This window comes from Copadichromis virginalis, linkage group LG6 (assembly GCF_057382275.1).
Source record: "Copadichromis virginalis isolate Kocher_CV1m ecotype Utaka linkage group LG6, C_Virginalis_male_GT1.1, whole genome shotgun sequence".
Lineage (NCBI taxonomy): Eukaryota > Metazoa > Chordata > Actinopteri > Cichliformes > Cichlidae > Copadichromis > Copadichromis virginalis.
The window spans coordinates 5,171,190-5,190,116 of record NC_140623.1 but is presented as its reverse complement, the minus strand read 5'-3'; the positions used below and the strand labels follow the sequence as shown (position 1 = coordinate 5,190,116).

The window sequence follows — 18,927 nt, the reverse complement described above, 5'->3', positions numbered from 1 at the left end:
ACTTCGGAGTGGGCCCCTTGATTTGAAGTCCTCCTACCCCAACACAATTCTCCCACACTGAGCATGAACCAGTATTCCCGGCATCTCAATTAAGACAAGGCAACAGTTAATCTCTTTACCTTTCCATTGGAACCCCTTCACTTGCCATGCTTTTTAGAGTATTTCTTCCTAACTCAGAAAGCGTACAATAATAGATCGAGGTGGGGGGAGGGCACGGTGCGCTCGCTCAGTGTGTAAGTTCAATGTCGAGGGGAGTTGCAGATACTCTCTCAAAAGATTTTCAACAAAGTCTTTTATCGTGGGGCATTTTTCTCTTCATTCCCAACTATGCCTGACACTGTTGGGTGGGAGCGTCCTTCTTGTTTGGTGTTTTGAGACTCGGGTTTGTAGTTTTAGTAGCATCGTCCACTGCTTGAACCCGCTCTCCGTGTCCAGAATACGACCCTCTGCTTCCTCGAGTCTTGTGTTGGTTTTGCACACTTCACTTCTTCGAACTGTTGTGTTTTCTTTTTGGAAGTCTTAATTTCCATAAGTATCGCTCTCAGATCAGTTTTGTCGTCCTTTTTGCTAACAGTAGCCCCAATGCTAGCCATAACGTCACCTTCTTTGTTAGCTTCACTTTCTTCGGTATCCATGTCAGTCATAGTTTTGACTCGTTTCTTGGTTTCCGTCTTGCCATGTTTGTCCTTCACCACAGCCCTGTCCTATTTAGTCACTTTTAGCTGTTTGTCTTTATCTTGTTAGTATTTTTATTTTTCGGGGGCTTTTTGACAAAGAAGAGCCAGCAGCAGTAGTTCTATGCAGCTACCTCCACTGTGTGACCCACAAGTCAGAAGCCACTTGTTAGGTTTTGTATTGTTGATTTCAAGCTACAAACCTATCACCACTCCTTTTGTGAGTTGTTTTACCAAAGTAACACTTTTCATCTGCCATTGATCTCATATTTACTGTAAAACAAATACAAGCTTTAAGCTCTACTTGTGACCCCTAGAGGACGACTTGCCTTTAACTTTAATTCACTACAGCAAAACACACACATACTGCCACTCTCCTAAAGATTCCTAACAATAGAACAAGATAAAAGATTATTAAACAGACACATACAAAACTGAGTTTTCTGCTGGGGACCATGAATGCACATGACTGAATCCCATGGCAATTTCTTCATTAAACTCACTTTTTGACCAGATAATGGGAACAGAATTGGTTGTCTTATGTAGACAATGAACATCAGTACCTATTGTGGCTACATCTAAGGTCTGGATACGTTCATTCTTCTGGTCTTTTCGTCATGCCTTTTTATATCTTCTGCTTTTTTGTATATCACCTGATTCCTTCTTGTGTGTCTTAACTTTCTCATATTATCTTCTATCCTTAATCTCCTGTTGTCTCAAAAGGACATTGACTTACTCATGGCATACAACAAAAGCTATGTTGGGAAGTTTTCGCCTGGGTTCTTCATGCATGTGTGTTTGTAAAAAGAGAAAGGAGGAGAGATGCATGATGGCAGGTGGTAAATACAGTTACCTTATATCTCTTACACACACATATACAGTGGCACAGCCCATATTAAATTACAATCCAGAAGAAGGCTGAACAAGTGTAAGCGGATTACAAATACCTTGAGTGTGCAATATGAGATAAGACCTGCGAGAGTGAGACAGTGAATGCTGTGGTTGCTGAAGGAAAGAAGGGGCCAAAAGAGGGAGACAGAGGGAAAGGAAAAGGTGAAGGATGTGAAAGTGGATGAGTCATTCATAAGACATGTCCCCCTGCCCCCACCTTTTGTATGATGTGATTAGTTAAAAGCCTCCATGCACTCATCGTACTGGTGGAGATGGAAGCAAAGAGGGCTAACATGCATGCCCCATGTGTGTGTGTTTGTCTCAAAATCCATCTCATCAAGCTCTCTTGGTTAAGCCAAAAACTGGTGCTGTCGCTCTCTCGTAATGATACACACACTCACATGTGCACAGAATACACACAGGTGTGTCATAGCCTCACACCTGTGACTGGTTACTCTTAGATATAAGCAATGATTCTAGCTTGTCTTGCTTAATCATTCAGAATTGACTTGCACCAAATGACTATTTATTGGTTCCCAGCCAACATCCCACCAGAAGCCTTTAAAGATGCAACAATAAAGGTTTTTATTGGCCTCTAGTAAAAGTGAATGAGAAAAAGAATGATAGGGTTTGTTGATCGATATCTACGACTCTGTAATTACTTTGTGTTTAAATAAGAGCCATGTAAAAATTTTAGCTTGTAACTGCCCAGAGGAATCATTTAGAATTTATGATCCTTTATCTTGACAGACAAAAAGAACAAGCCAAACATTCCCGAGTCCGAGACACACTCCCTTCCAAAGAGCACAGCGATATTCCTAAGAGATATCTTTTCTGAATACATTGCCCGCTCCTTTTTGAAATTAAAAATGGCATCTTGTACTTTTTTAAGTAATGACGTGGACACTGGAAGTGAAGGGAGCCATCAAGCTGAAGAAGGAGTCCTATCAGTTTTGGTTAACTGGTGGAACTTCATTAGCAGCTGATGGGTACGGCAGGCCAAGCAGAATGCAGCTTGGTGGGTAGCTGAGGCAAAACCTTGGGTGTAGAAAGGAATCAGTGAGGCCATGGACACAGATTTTCAGTGTGTCTCGAGGTGAGCCTTGCAAACCATCAGGAAACTGAGCAACAGAACAGGTGCTTGCAGGAGTGCAGTGTCACTGACCTCAACTGAGGAAAAAAATGGGCAGTTGAAGAAATACTTAGAGGACCTCCTAAGAGAGAAAGCAGAGGACGAGGGTAATGCAGTAGGAACCAGAATCAGCACCTCCAAGTGTGAGGCCTGTAGTTTTCTCTGGTTCCCTCCCCAATCAGACCAGGAATGACACGTTTGATCGCATGTTCTCCTTAAATTGCTGGCTGTCTCACCGGTGTCCCAAAAAAGATGTGGGCTTTATAAATAATTGGGAAACTTTCTGGGGAAAACCTGGTCTTGTTAGAAAAGACAGCTGCTCCATCCAAAGTGGGATTGATGCCCTTATTTTTAGAAATCTTTTCAAATTTATTAAATCCCCCCAAAACGTGACTATGCAGAGTGCAACAAGGAAGCAGAGTTGCAGTCTTACACGCCTCTCTGCAGCTTCTCTCCTCCTGCTATCCCCCCAAAACCACATCTCCATAGAGACTGTGTCAGCTCCCAAAAAGACAAAAAACAAACTAAAAACCATAAAAAAAAAATGGTTTAAACATAAAAAAAGAACAAAGAAAGAACAATACAGTATCCTCAACAGCACCAAAGAGTAAAACAGTCAAATGTGAATTATTAAACATTGGGTGTCTCTCTTTTAGCTACCTATTAGTGCATAAAATAATAATTAATTTTTCAATTGTTAGTTTAAATAATCAACACTGCCAATCTGACCCCTGACTGGAGTAATTGTCAGAATCCTCGAAGCACAGGCCGAGGGGTGTGTATGGCAGCAATCCACTCCACCTATCCGGTTGTTCAGTCTGACGTCACTAGCCATGTCTGGGCCTAAACTCCGCTGCAGGTCCATATATCAAACGATCACTGTGGCATTACTGAGAGTTGAAAAACTGTCTAAAGTCTTTCATCTTTAATAAAATGATCAGCGTTCTGCTCTACCAGGTGTAACAATTGAGTTTAACATCCAGGCATCCATGAAAACGGAATTTATGACATTTAACAGAGTTAGAAGTTAGCAGGAAGTTAGCTCTCTAGCTTCTATCTAAATACAATATAGCATGTCCTGACTGCGGGGTTTTGGAAACAAATTCAAACGTACAGCTCTGTTATCACTTCCAGCATAAATGAAGACAGAAAACTAAACAGCAGTGACGTTTGTAGGGTTACTGAAGTTGGGCTAGCTGGTATATAATGACGTGCTACGTGACCGCTAGCGACACAGCTATGTTAGCATAATATAAACAAGCTAACTTTTTTTCCACTCGATAAAAGTTAACGTGAGTGTTCTCGGTGATCAGGAACAAATGTAATCGCATGGCAGGATGCTGTAAAAGGACCAAACTTCAGCCAGGAGAACAACTGAGATAATCCATCCACAATACGAGGTTAGTCATTCATGTACTGCTGCATGGGCTGGACTGTAGTTACATCGTAAGGTTTTAAAAACTGAGCTTAAATAAATGATTAGCGGTAATAAAAGCCGAGGGAGGTCAACAGTGATCACTGACTGTTTTAGGAGCTTTTTGAGATCAAATAGAAGAAAATACAAAACATTAAACATGTTAACAACACAAAAGCCATATTAAACGCAGACTACTTTAGACCCGGAAGTAGGATTCGTCGCGTCATCACTGAACGACCGGATAGACACTGAAAATGTGACGTCATTTCCGGGGTAAAACCGCAAAGGATTGTAGTTACGAGTGGCAAGTGGCACTAGCGCACGCAGGCTTTCACATGAAAACAGTCACACAGCGATAAAAAGAAACACAAAAATGGCAAGAGGCTGTTGTATTACTAACTGCAATAGCCGGTCGCATGACATCCACGGGAAGCCGATGGGTAAAGAGATCGGTTTTTATCGGATTCCATCGTGGAAGAGAAATTGTTCAAGCCGTGTTTCCGAAGTAACAAAGAGCCGACGGATGGCCTGGATTGCAGCCATTCGAAGACCAAATATAACGTCTCAGAACAGCTCACACGTGAGTCTGCTCCAAGCATTTCCACAAGTCTTCTGTTGTAGTTATTACGTAATTTATCATAACAATATTGTTGATGTAGGTTACAAATAAGTCTTATATTGATTTGAATTGAGTTTGTTGCGCTATGCTGCTTTGTTCACTGTGGCTTTGCGGGCTAATGTTTGTTGTGTTTTGTAGGAAAAGCAGCCTACAAAATGCTGGAAGACGATCCAGACTGGGCCCCTCTATCAACCTGGGTCATACTGAGTTTAAAGCTGCTACCCCAGCCAGATTTGATCGGTTAAGAGGGAGAGCGATATCGAAACAGCCACGAAACGTCCCGCATATATGTGCCCAAGTGTTGTATCGAAGCAATCAAGTGATGAATAACTGTTTCATTTAGAGATGGACCGATTCGATATTACGTATCGGTCCGATACTGACGTAAATTACTGGATCGGATATCGGAGAGAAATAAGAAATGTAATCCGATCCATTAAATATCAAAAAAGCACCTCACAAAACTTGCAACATGGCGTAACTCGGCTCATAACCGTAGCACGTGGGAGCAGTGTGGTCACGTGATAGAGCGGCTGTGTGTGTTTGGAGCCTCGCTGCCAATCCAGCATTTCATCTCCGAGGAAGTGATCCCAGAGAGAAGCATTCCCACATTAAGCTTAACAACCGATATATGGAGCGACTGCCTCTCTCTCTCTCCTGCTGCTACTTCAATCATGAAACTGATCAATGATCAGCTGATCGGCTTTTCTGTCGCCAGTCCGTCTCTCTTGTTTGTTTTTGGCCCACTTTGCACCAGAAAGAGGAAACCAGCGGCTGAACAACAGCAGCACGTTTAAGCTTGATAATCTGTTGTTAGGATTTATTTAATATTACTTTCTACACCAGGATCTTTTTCTACAGCTGACGCTGGTAACTGTGCAGGGGCGGATCTAGCAAAGTTTAGCCAGGGGGGCCGATAGGGCATGAACAGGGAAAAGGGGGCACAAAGACATACTTTTCTTTCTTATTCTCATTTAAAATGGCGAGCTTTTAATAAATAATTATCTGACTCTGACACCCAAAGTTTTAATCTGATGTAAAATGTATAGAAGTCCATTACTGTATATAGTAACTGTTAAGTCTAATATACCCTAATAAGCTATAGTACTTTTTCCTTTGGGAAGGTACCATCTGTGCAGTCTGCAGTTCTGCTGAAGAAAGATGTTGAATCTATTTAATTATTCTTGAAAAATAATTGATTTCTGTGCATTTTTTTTCACACTGCATCAAATTAAAGTTGATTACGTTGATTAAGCATCATGAGGTGGAGGGTGGGGGGTGGTTCCCTTTGTTTTGCTGGGAGTTTGCAACCCTATTAGTTAGGTTGCTTAATATTTCTGCTAAGTACTCTTTAAAATACCAGAACAGGAAGGATGGAGCAGGTTTAAGTTTATTAGATTGATCAGTTTTGCTGAACTATGAAATATTTTGGGTGCAGTGTATTTTTTTACATACAAGTATAACAGAATAGCTTTAGTGTTGTTGTTTATTTAAGCTTGAGTATGAACTTATACAAAATGCAGCAATATATATATATATATATATATATTGCCCGTAGTGCTGCATTAACATCATCTAGCAGACCTTCTGAGGGTACTTCACGTAATCTTGGTAACCGGCTACGGGGGATCCAGGTTTCAAGCTTGGCCATGATTCTATTTTTCAGATCAGTTCCTCTCGCACTCAACGATCCTTCTCCTATCGCACTTGGGGCTATGTACCCAATCTCGGGTGGGGGTGATGATATCTCCCCCCTGACCTGGCGTCCTGACTCCTCCTTGCCGTAGCATTTGTGTTGTACCTCGTCAATCTCTAGCTGTGAGAGCAGTCCCTTCTTTCGAATGTTGGAACACTGAGCTACTAGTTGTTTCGCCGTCATTGTGGATGTTGGGTATCGAAGAATCCATAGGTCCCTCATCCTATTCATGTAGCCCCTTCCGCCGGCGTTACTTGCGTAGTAGCATTCCAACAACGCCCTGTTTTCGTCTCTTGCCCACCGATGCCTTCTTGTTCCAGTAGCCCACTTTTCGTCAGGGTGCCCTGGTTCCTCAACACCTGACGCGGACCTTGTTGATCCGGGCGACGTCCGAGCCGGCATGCCTTCATATTTATCTGTCTCGCTCATGTCTGCGGTAGGCTTGCTTAGCATAGGGGGTCTAGCCTTAGGACCCTTACTGGATACAGACGCCCCAGGCAGGAATCGAACTTGCGATCCTCTGTTCCAAAGGCGTGTAGTTTAACCACTACGCTATCCAGCCAAATCACCAAAGTAAACTGGACCTGGGCTTGTTGCAGGGATCTGAAGTTACTAAACATTTTGTGAGTGTATGCACTCATACTTAGGACCATATAATAATAAATATGTGCGTGATGAAAGTCAGGCAGCACGCTAGCGTCCTTACTCCACTCTGTATGCTCGTATGGGTCTGACACAGGGGTCCCCAATCCCAGTCCACGAGGGCCGGAGTCCTGCAGGTTTTAGATCTCACCCTGGGTCAACACACCTGAATTACATGATTAGCTCATCACCAGGCCTCTGGAGAACTTCGAGACATGTTGAGAAGGTAATTTATCCATTTAAATCAGCTGTGATGGATCAAGGACACATCTAAAACCTGCTGGGACACCGGCCCTCGTGGACTGGGCTTGGGGACCCCGGTCTGACCCTCTCACTCTGATTTTTTCCTCCTACTTTTTTTTGCCTTTTCACCACGTCTGTCTTTGTACGGAGCTGCCGTGTTCTCCTTCATTTTGAACATAACTGTTTTTGGGGCAAATAAAATGCAAGTAGGGATTAAAACCGCAGAATTAATGATTACCGGTGCTGGAAATGCTAGCGCTTGATGCAGTGTTTTGATTTTGCTGCCACTCCTACCCACAATGCAATGTGCGAAAGTCACGTGGTCTGTCGATCTCTATTAATCAACCAAAGACCCAGACAGAGTTTTAATGTATTTGAAAATCTGAATCTTAGCCTTGTCCACACTAGTCCAGACAGATTTGAAAACGGTGTTTTCGTCTGGAAACGCTCCGCGTCCACACTATCGTTTTCATTCGTTTTCACAGTTGTGCGTCCACATTGAAATGGCCGAAAATGCTTACGTTCCAGTCCTGCGCATGCGTGACATGCATGACGACTCGACCTGCCTCATTTCTTTCTGCCGCTTATTTACTTTCCGGTTCTTTGAAACGTTGCGGCAAAATGTCGAGGAAAAGCACCGAGTTTTTCAAATAGACTAACAATGAGGTGGAGTTGTTGCTGCGAGTAACACAAAAGTACAAAGTTGCAAACGCGAGTGAGAATTAAAAAATTTGAAGAAAAGATATCTGGAGCGCAACTGCTGTATAACGCCCTCCGCTATCTTAGTTTAATTGGTCACATGACTGCATCACATGACTAAAATGCGTCATCACTGTTTTCAAAAAGGCTCCGGGTTCGCTGTCTACACTGGGACTCGAAAACGGCGTTTTCAAATGTGTCCACTTTGGAGAGCGTTTTCAAAACGCTTTGTTTTCCTTGACCAAAAACGGCGTCTCAGTGTGGACGGGACGCCAAAACGGAGAGAAAAAGATGCGTTTTCAAACACGCATTACTGTGGACGTAGCCTTGTCCACCTTAACTGTAAACCTCAAAATACTGTTTTGTTTTTCGTCGCCCTTGACCTTATTCTGTCTGATTTCTCAGACTTTTTATCAGACTTAGTTCTGAGCTCAGATAAAATAATTATTGTGGGTGATTTTAACATCCATGTAGATGCTAAAAATGACAGCCTCAACATGGCATTTAATCTGTTATTAGACTCAATTGGCTTCTCTCAAACTGTAAAAGAACCCACCCACCACTTTAATCACACTCTAGATCTTGTTTTAACATATGGCATAGAAACTGAACATTTAACAGTGTTTCCTGAAAACCCTCTCCTGTCTGATCATTTCCTGATAACATTTACATTTACAATAATTGATTACACAGCGGTGGAGAGTAGACTTTATCACAGTAGATGTCTTTCTGAAAGCGCTGTAACTAAGTTTAAGAATATAATCCACCCACTGTTATCATCTTCAATGCCCTGTACCAACACAGAGCAGAGCAGCTATCTGAACGCTACCCCAACAGAGGTCGATCATCCTGTTAATAGTATTATATGTGAAAAAAAACCTCACTAGAGTCAGAAGTACTTGACTCTCTGGTATAACTCTCAAACTTTTAAGCTGGGGAGGAAATGTTGTAGCACCAATTTAGAAGATCATCATTTAGCCTGAAAAAAGATTATTTCACTCTATAAATATTGCCCTCCATGAATCCTACTATTCGTCACTGATTCAGAATCAGAATCAGAAAGACTTTATTTATCCCCAAGGGGCAATTAACAAGCATAACACTGAAGATAAGGACAACAAGAACAGGCAATAAGAGTGAGATAATAAATACACAGTATATACAGTTTTAAAATTAAAGTGACTGAAAGGTGAATAAATAACTGTAAGCGACTAAAAGTGAACAAAGTGTGTAGAGTGTAGAGTAGTTTATGTTTCTGGTGTGGGAAATGTTCTTATCGGCTGGAGTTAAAAAGCAGAGTGGCTTTGGGGACAAAGGTGGCGCTCCTCCTCTCAGTCCTGCAGGAAATGCAGCAGAGGCGTCGCCCAGAGGGGAGCCATTGAAATGCAGGGTGAAGAATGTGAGAGGGGTCGTTGATGATTTCGGCTGCCTGTCTGAGGGCCTGTTGGCTGAAAACCTGTCAGAGTCCTGACAGGACAATGATTTTAGAGCACACTGATGCAGTGTACTGCAGTCTGTTCCTGTATGAAGGCTGAGGGAGTGGAACCAGCAGGTGATGGAGAAGGTCATGATGCTTTCCAGGAAGGCATAGTAAAAAGTCATCATGATGGGGGTGCTGACTCCAAAGCAGTTGAGTTATAAGGAGGTGTAGCCGTTGGTGGCACCTCCTGAGAATCTCCTCTGTGTTGGCAGAGAATTTCAGGAGGTTGTCAAAGATGGTTCGCAGGTATTTGTACTCCTCAGCTACCTCCACTGGCTTCCCGTGGATGGTGGTGGTGACTGAGGCAGCCAGATCCCTCCCTCTGGTTGAAGAAAATAAGAACAACCCCAGGTTTCTCTTCAGCACAGTAGTCAGGCTGACAAACAGTCAGAGCACCGTTGAGCTAACCATCCCTTTAACGTTAACTAGGAATGACTTCATGAATTTCTACATTTATTTAGTCTTCATTCTTACATTGTGCTGTTCTTTATATTATGGCAAAGCTGTCAGTGTGATCAGGGTGAGAAATTATATAGCAGTAGGTGTGGCTCTAAACTGGTTGGTGTGACAGCCAGCCAGACTAGCCTTCCCACTCAACAGGCCTGCACAGAGACACACAGGCACACTCACTCATGTTTGACTAACCAGCCTTTGTTAGTGTCATAATCACATTTAGTAGCAGCCATATGACAGTAGAAATAGCAGCCAAGGAAGACAAGGCAATGTGGGAGTCTGTGAGTTTGAAAGCAACTAAAGATGAAAATAAATAGAAAATAAAGCTGTGTGTGTGTGTGTGTGTGTGTGTGTGTGTGTGTGTGTGTGTGTGTGTGTGTGTGTGTGAGAGAGAGAGAGAGAGAGAGTGTGAAGTTTCTCAGTAAAATCACCCATATGCTGAGGTCAGTCACACTATCGCTAGCTTTCCAGACACTTTTGACAAGTGTGTGTGAGAATGAGAGGGTTGGTGGGTGAATCATTAAATGTGAGGCTAGTTATCCATCTGCAATGAAAAGCATTGCTTCTTTGTATAATCTGAGTCAATTTTCCAAATTAAGTATGTTGAAGAGTTTCTTGCAACTGCAAACCTTTCTTCCCCTTTGGGCCACAGAAGTGTCAGTGTCAGGAAATAACTGTTATAGTAATTATGGTTAGTGTGTGTGCAGCCTCAGAATGGCCGACGCGTTTGCTTAATCTTTAAATTAATTACACCTGAAGAAAAAATGCACAGCTCATATATAATAAACACTTTACTTTCCAATTCCCTCTGCAGTGTATTTAATTATCTCTGTTAGCTCGGGCCCAATTGATGCACTACCATTGCAACAGAGCTGCTGACAAATCACGTAGCTCCAAATGACAGAATTCCTTCAGGTTTATGATGAGAGACGGACTCTTAGTGGTCACCAGGGCTGCATCTACAATAAGTCCATATCAGCACAAACGCTGTCCTAAACAGGGTGTTTTTTACATTTTCCTTTCACTCTGGGTCCATGTTAATAAGAACACATGTACACAACCAAACATCCAAAGCCATATAGATACATAGGAAAAAACAGGAAATGTAATGAGATGCAGAGGAGAAAGGAAAATGAGAAAGATGAAAAAACGAAGGAGGAACTGCATGGGGCAGGAGACAGAAGGCTACTGGTAATGCCCTAATGATGTAGTGGCTGTCAGAAGATTTGCTTCAGTGGCCAAATGATCCTGTAAGAACAGCACATTTATCGATCCAGCTATTAAATTGCTTCACATACTAATGATTCTGTGTGAAAGGGAGAGAGAGATGAGACAACAATATGAAATAAAAACAGGTGAAATCCTTTAAATGAAAGAAAACGAGGGGACCAAAGGTTCAAAGAGCCTGTATTTACAAAGCTGTGTGCACGGGAGATCTCTCTCTATTTAACCAAGACCCTCTAATACAAATCATATTTGAGTTTTGAGAATACCTCATGTTAGATTTAGTGAAGTTGCACTTAGGAATGTCCTTTGCAGTGATGGAAACATGATTCAGTGTGGGTGTGCTTGCAGTTCTGACATGTCTTTCCCTTAGTACTTCCATTACAGTGTGATAGCTATGAAACCATATCTGAACCTGATCTGTGTGATATTCGATATCAGTTCTCACCTTGAATGTTTTCAACAGCTTTCCACACCCCCACACTCACACACACACACACACACACACACACACACACACACACACACACACACACACACACACACACACACACACACACACACACACATCTTTATGGTCAAAAATCACAGAGAAATCGTCACATTGTTTCTTTCACCAGCTTTTCCCTTTTGTTTTGCTGATACAGATTTTTTTTCATTTAAAAAGGTATTTTTGGTATATCAGTGTTGAGGTCTATAAGATTACATTACTCACTGCTTTTGTAAACAAAGTCATGTACTACATTACTTATTTACCTACAGTAAACGAAAGCTAATAAACTCTCGTAGCTCCACAAATCTGAAAGCCAAACTGGGGAAATCCAGCCCAAAGATAAGTTAATAAAAAAGTGGGCAGACGTGACCCACGTCTTCAGTGCAATCCCCGACTGCGCATCACTGCTTTTATTATCAATTAGAAATCAAGCTTTGGTGTTCTTGGCTGGGGTTGGCATCTACTCAGCTTTGGCTGGGATTCTTTCTACCAGCATCTTATTCTTACAGATGCTGGTGTCAGCAGCTCCACGTGTTCTGGCCTCGCTGCAGTTTGTCCTCTTCTGTTGTAGACCGCTCTACTTTATTTTCATTTCTTAAACTCTAACTGTTTAACTTCAGAATGTTTATGATGTCAGTGTTACGTCTTTTGAAAGAACGTAGTGGTGTCCCCACTATCATCACCTCCAACTCTAGCATAGGAGAGAGGAACAGAGAGTCAGTGACAGAGCACATGAAAGCCGCTGAAGCATCATGCAAACAACTGTTCACCTCAACACAATGCTGTAACTCATAAATGCTGCTTTTTTGGTTCTTTTAACAATGTTTGGAATTTAGGCTGTCAGCATAATAATGCAAGCAAAAGTCAGTTAAATCAGCTGTAGCTGCTATAAACGTGCTTTGCTTGTCTTAAACTCAACATCGATCTTATGATCAATAGGAAATCTGACTGTGCACCTTACTGAATATAATTTTACATAAGTTGTTATAATGATCAGATCAGCACATCCAGTGGAATAAGTGTGTATAACTGCAAAACTTCCTGATGAGTCTCCACTGAGATGAAAAATGAATGTTTTTTAAAGGCCACATGACGTTTGTTAAATTGCTGTTATAAATACATTAAAAGTGAAATATCATCACTTTCTATAATAACAGTTATGCAGACCCAATGCTGTTCAACAACATACTGCAGCACTGATGAGAGGTGAAACTTATCCTATTGTGTCTCATATCCTTTTGAAAATGCTTCTGATGTGAACAATAGTTGGTTAGAACAAAGATGATCATGCTCAGTGTGCTGCTTGTCATTTATAGTTTATGTCTTATATCATATTTCAAGCCGGACTTTGTTGTCTCTGGATGGGGCTCTCAGTCGGCCCTGTTCAGGGTTTTTTTTGGATTTTATGTGTAAGTTTTACTCTTTCATTTCTCCTGCGGAGACAATTTTTAATCAATGAGGAAATCAAAATAGAGCAAGAAATGTTCCAGTGGGGGACTACTGTTAATGAAAAGCAAAATATTTGGAATTCAGCATGTTGTTTCTGCATATAAGTGCTAAAGTAAAGTAGTTTAACCAACACGCGCAGAGTTAGCGTATGAGGTTTGTGCAGAACTGCAGTGAAAGCTTTTCTGTCACCACAAGTAAAAAGGCCATCATCTATCAGAACTCAAGGAAACTGAGAAACATTGCTGGAGAATTTATTAGGTTGAACGTTCCCTCCATCTCCCTCTTTCCATTCCCCTCTGTCTATCTAACTCGCTAGTTCCTTCTCCCTCTGCACTTCTGGTAATGGATTCGGCCTAAATGGGTTCTGAGAAACACAAGTGAAGAGGGGGAAAGGATGGAGGAGGAGGAGGTGAGGCAAAGGGAAAGGAGACTTCAAAACTTGTTGCTTGTGATAGCGTTATAATTACTGTTACTGTAAAAGCACTGACACTACATCATCTGTCAGTTGTACAAATAACTCAGTCGTCAGTTGTTACTCTGGATAACTTCATACAATATTTAGTCTTACAATACTGCGATCACAACTGCATACACTGATGACAAAGAATGAAACAACAGCAATGACTGTATATTCTGTATATTTTGAAAGACAAAATAGGATAAAAGGAGCCAGAGCGGAGGAGGGTGTGCAGAGCAGTGGTGTATGGTTAATGATTTAATGTTAGCCACTCCATGGAATCAAGTCTTCTCCATGTTAGTGGCGCCAAAGTTAAACCCTCTAGTCAGTTAGTCTGTTATTCATTGATTTCTCTGGTCAGCACTAGATTGTTATTGAATATGACTGGCACCAGCATCTTGTGTGTCTGTGTGTGTGTCTGTGTGTGAAGGGTGTGCATCTCGAGAACTCGAGTACATTTCCGCTTCGGCTGAAAAACATATTTTTCTGTATGCATGTGATTCTCCACAGCCATCTGTGCGCGCACACACACACACACACACACACACACACACACACACACACACACACACACACACACCTTTGATAATCCAAGAGTGAAGGCAATAAGCCTAAAACACAGCAAGCGCATTCACTGCCACTTTAAAATGATCACAACGATACATTATTTATTCCTGAAGGCTGTTTAAATACACAACAGCATCTGCACACAAACAAAATCAACAGTAATATCTGTGTCTAAATACTGCATCGAGCATGAGAACACCGACTCTAACTGCATCCTGGTGAGTGTGCACGGGTAATCTTTCTAGTTACATATGCACTTTAGTTATTGCTGCTATCTGTCTTCTCCAGCAGTCAGATCTGATGTCTCCTGCTATAGCATCACACTATATGCTCTGTAATATATGATAATATATGTGTCTGCGATTCAACAAACTATTCCATATACACTACGTGTGAGTAAATAAGTCTTGAGCACACGGACGCAGCATTAGGACTACCTGATGTATAGTTTAATAAGCGCACAAAATAAATATTTTATGAAATACATATTCTAAACAGCACATTATCACAGCACTGCACAACACTACAGATTTACATTTCATCTGCTTTTCAGCTGGACAGTTTTGGAAACGTTCAGTCTAAAGCTCTGTTACACTTTCCACTGATTACTTGTTGCTAGGAGATTTTTACCTATTTTCCCCCCAATAGATTCACACTTCACACCTTGAAAGCAATGAGTCAGAAAGAAAGTAGCCAGTTTGCCAAATTGCTTATTTGTAAAGTAATAGCATTAGCACTTCTGCACTTCTTTATTAGGCTTTGTTCTGTGTAAAAATACAAACTAGCACAGATACTACGGCACTGCTTCACAAATCATTTAGATCCAATTTATTTAGAACTTTCTTTAAAAAGAAAAAGAACTCTAGAAACAGAATTGCTTCTGTGAGCGAGTCCCCGTTTAAAGTTTCATTTTACATAAAGGTGACAGGACTTTTACCTCATCCATTTGTGTTCAAGAAGTAACTATAATAATGATAACAAAGCAATCAGAATTTTTGGCAGGTTTCTTAAAATTTAAAAAGTGAGTCTCCTCCAAATGTCTTTTCTCTCTAAGACTGAGCAACACAATCAGCATTTTGGAGGCTTCATCTGTACCTTATGTTTTGGTCATTAGATGTCATTGCCATAGATGGGAGTGGGTAAATCAAGGCATCAACTAATGTTTGGAAAAGCAAAACAAAAACAAAAAGAAGTTTCACATACATACAGCAATTAAAATGACAGAAATAGATCAAATAAAGTCTGAAGTTTAAATATAGAGTCCACGGCCCACAGTCAAAGTCACCTTTTTTCTTCAGCCTGGCTCTACGTACAGCCAACACTGATCAGCACTCATCACCTCAGAGATCTAGATCTTATGCATGGTAGTAGCTCACTGAAAATGGAGGCAGCTGACTGTAGAGGGCTCCGAAAGTGGTCAGCAAATATTTAAATAAAACCCTAAATTTTATGAGGAGCTTTTGTAAGAAATCTCTGTCAGACGAGACCATTTATGGACCTGGTTAGAAGCCTCGCAGCAGCATTCTGGACCGTTTGCAGGCGATCCAGGGACAGTTTGCTTAGGCAGAGGAATAAGGAATTGCAATAATCGAGGCAGGATGAAAAAAGGTTCTATACATACTAGAGATGGCACGATACCACTTTTTTATGTCCGATACCGATACCGATATCATAAATTTGGATATCTGCCGATACCGATATGAATCCGATATAGTGTTTTTTAATCAACAAAACTGTTTTTTAAATATCTTGCTGCATTTTGTATAAGTTCATACTCAAGTTTAAAACAACAACTACACTAAAGCTATTCTGTTATACCTGTATGCAAAAAAAAAATATTTCATAGTTCAGCAATAATGATCAATCTAATAAACTTAAACCTACACCATCCTCCCTATTCTGGTATTTTAAAGAGTACTTAGCGTAAATATTAAGCAACCTAACTAATAGGGTTCCAACTCCCAGCAACAACAAAAATAAATAAATAAAAAATAGGGAACCACCCCTCACGCTCCACCTCATGATGCTTAATCGACGTAATCAACCTTAATTTGATGAAGTGAAAAAAAAAATGCACAGAAATCAATTATTTTTCAAGAAATATTAAATAGATTCAACATCTTTCTTCAGCAGAACTGCAGACTGCACAGATGGAACCTTCCCAAAGGAAAAAGTACTACAGCTTACTAGGGTATATATATTAGACTTAATAGTTACTATATACAGTAATGGACTTCTATACATTTTACATCAGATTAAAACTTTGGGTGTCAGATTCAGATAATTATTTATTAAAAGCTCGACATTTTAAATGAGAATAAGAAAGAAAAGTATGTCTTTGTGCCCCCTTTTCCCTGTTCATGCCCTATCGGCCCCCCTGGCTAAACTTTGCTAGATCCGCCCCTGCACAGTTACCAGCGTCAGCTACGTAGAAAAAGATCCTCGAGTAGAAAGTAATATTAAATAAATTCTAACAACAGCTGATCAAGCTTAAACGTGCTGCTGTTGTTCAGCCGCTGGTTTCCTCTTTCTGGTGCAAAGTGGGCCAAAAACAAACAAGAGAGACGGACTGGCGACAGAAAAGCCGATCAGCTGATCATTGATCAGTTTCATGACTGGAGTAGCAGCAAGAGAGAGAGAGAGGCAGTCGCTCCATATATCGGTTGTTAAGCTTAATGTGGGAATGCTTTACAAACATTCAGAGATTAACTTACACACTTGCTTCTCTCTGGGATCACTTCCTCGGAGCTTGGCAGCGAGGCTCCAAACACACACAGCCGCTCTATCACGTGACCACACTGCTCCCACGTGCTACGGTTATGAGCCAAGTTACGTCGTGTTGCAAGTTTTGTGAGGTGCTTTTTTGATATTTAATGGATCGGATTACATTTCTTATTTCTCTCCGATATCCGATCCAGTAATTTACGTCAGTATCGGACTGATACCGATACGTAATATCGGATCGGTCCATCTCTAATACACAGCGATGGTAAAAGGAAAGTGTTGAAATCAGAAGCTGTGCGGCAGGCTGAGATGTTGAATAAAGGGAAGGTGTGAACACAGATAACTGGTGAAAGTTGGGCAGGTTGCTGTATGAGCGACTGTAAGGACACAACGGTTTGAAAACGGCACCTTTATTATGTTTCCTTTTCAACACGACTGACATGAACAGGGACATGAGTCCCATGTTGTGTACAGCCTCAATAATGAGTCATTTGTGCAAAATAATTATTATTGCCTTCTGAAAAACATCGGCTACTCTGAAGTAATGTTTTGAGCAGTTTATAAAGTATTCTTTATATCTTACTGTGTTTATGAGTTTGTGTTGCCCTTAAAGCTTTGATGGGTGCTGCAGCTGTCTGTGAGTGTCTCTATAACAGTTTAGGTTACAGTGTTAAGCAGCTTAGAGATGCCAAATGGATTAAGTGTTTTGTTCATACATAGTAAAGTAATCTGGTTAGCAAAGATGATACATTCCTCCTCCTCCATCTGCCCACCCTCCTTTCTTTTTCCTCCATATTTCCACATTTCTTTCCTTTCATCCCTTTCAGTTAAACACACACATACATCTGCAGAGAGCAGTCTTATAGAAAGTGGTCTGGAGAGGTCAGCTTATATATTTTATGCCCATCCATGATACAAAAAAATTCCATTTGCAGTAGGGTAGTGTCTTTTTTTTTTTTTTTTAGCAGCTGCGGTGCTTCTGTGATTGCTTTTAATGCAACATTTTTTCTACTTATTCAAAATAAACATGAATTGTATAAGTTCAGTATGTCTGTGTATGTGAGAACAGCACCTGTAAGTATGTTCAGGATGAAAATCTTCCTTTTTCTGTCCCTGCAGCTCAGATCACCAAGTATCAAGTAGCTGGGCCCTCGTGGGTCCGGACACAATAAGTGTTTATATCTGCCAATGTGCGTGTGCATGTTTGCAAGTGTGTCCTTTGCCAGCCAGACAGCTCTGCTCTAATATTTTCTTGAGTAATATTACCGACAATGCAGACAGGCTTCCCACTTTCCCTTTTGTGTCTTTATTCTCCACTTTCTGTGCTCCTGTTTTGAACTCTGAAATCTCGCCTCTCATCATTTTCTGTTTTTCTCACATCTTTGTTTTTTTTTCCATCCTACTACAACAAAGGTTGCAACAGAGCCAGAAGCCTTACTGTCCACACACACACACACACACACACACACACACACACACACACACACACACACACACACACACACACACACACACACAGTAACCTGCAACAGTATCAATGGATGTATTAAACCGCAGTGACACTAACTTTCCTCCTATACGAACCTTCTAAAGAGGGACAGAATTAAGCGTAACATGTTTTGTGATTGCAAATCCTTTAGGTTCAGACTTCATGTCTGTTGTTCTACACTAGAATTATGTTAAAGTTTCAACAATTTATTCACTCAACCAAATCAGTTTATTTTCTTTGGGTGAAATGACGTGATGAAAGTCCATCCCTTCATCTTGTTCGGCTTATCTGTTTCAGTGCCTTGGCTTTGGCTGAGCGTATCCTGTCACAGGGTGAAAGGCAGAGTACATCCTGTACAGGTCACTGAACCACTGCAGGACTAACACAAACAGACAGCTGCTCATGCTCACAGTCACACCTATGGCCACTTTAAACTCTCCAATTAACTTAAAGCCATGGATGTGTTGGAATGTGATGGGAAGTCAGAGTACCTGGAGAGTACACAACAAGGCCCCAGCCACCTCTTAGATTCAAACTCAGCACCTGTAAGGCAACAGTGCGAACTATTTCTTTAAAAT

At 41.2% G+C, this 18,927-nt stretch overlaps 1 protein-coding gene across 1 annotated transcript in view; it reads right to left on the bottom strand.

Moving 5' to 3' along the window:
- The window catches only part of tenm3 (teneurin transmembrane protein 3), a 351,882-nt gene that overhangs the window by 209,094 nt on the left and 123,861 nt on the right, over positions 1-18,927 (bottom strand). The gene's annotated exons all lie outside the window — the stretch shown is intronic.